This window comes from Mus caroli, chromosome 4, assembly GCF_900094665.2.
Source record: "Mus caroli chromosome 4, CAROLI_EIJ_v1.1, whole genome shotgun sequence".
NCBI classification, from domain to species: Eukaryota; Metazoa; Chordata; class Mammalia; order Rodentia; family Muridae; genus Mus; species Mus caroli.
The window spans coordinates 98045937-98046429 of record NC_034573.1 but is presented as its reverse complement, the minus strand read 5'-3'; positions in this window follow the sequence as shown (position 1 = coordinate 98046429).

Sequence of the window (493 nt, the reverse complement as noted above, 5' to 3'; positions counted from 1 at the left end):
ACACTAGTTCATACAGTAAATTCAAAGTTCTGTCTCCGACTATTAGATTAGTAGTGATTGTCAGACCTAGCCATGTATGCTTCTAGTACTAGCTCTCAGGGTGGGAGGGGAACATGTGAAGAGCTAGCCTTAGCTCTACAAAGAGACCCTGTTTCAGGACAAGTACAATGGCTTTAATTAAAGGGTATTTTCTTTATAACTTCTTCCATTCAGATTTTGTGCTCCCGTAGAAGAAGAAGAGGAAAAATCTACGGCATCTGTGGATAGACAACTTTAAAGTGTGTTTGCTTAATGTAACATATCTTTCCTTTCTATTCTCCCTGGAGAACGTATAATTCAATTTTCTGGCATTCAATGAACTCACAGAGTCGAGTCAACATGGTTCTTGCCCTTCCTTAAAACTCCTTCTCTTTTCTTGTGTCAGCTCCAGGCCAGCAGCCCTTTTCTTCTTCATTGTCTGATTAAGTTCCCCTTACCTTTTTTTTTTTTTTTT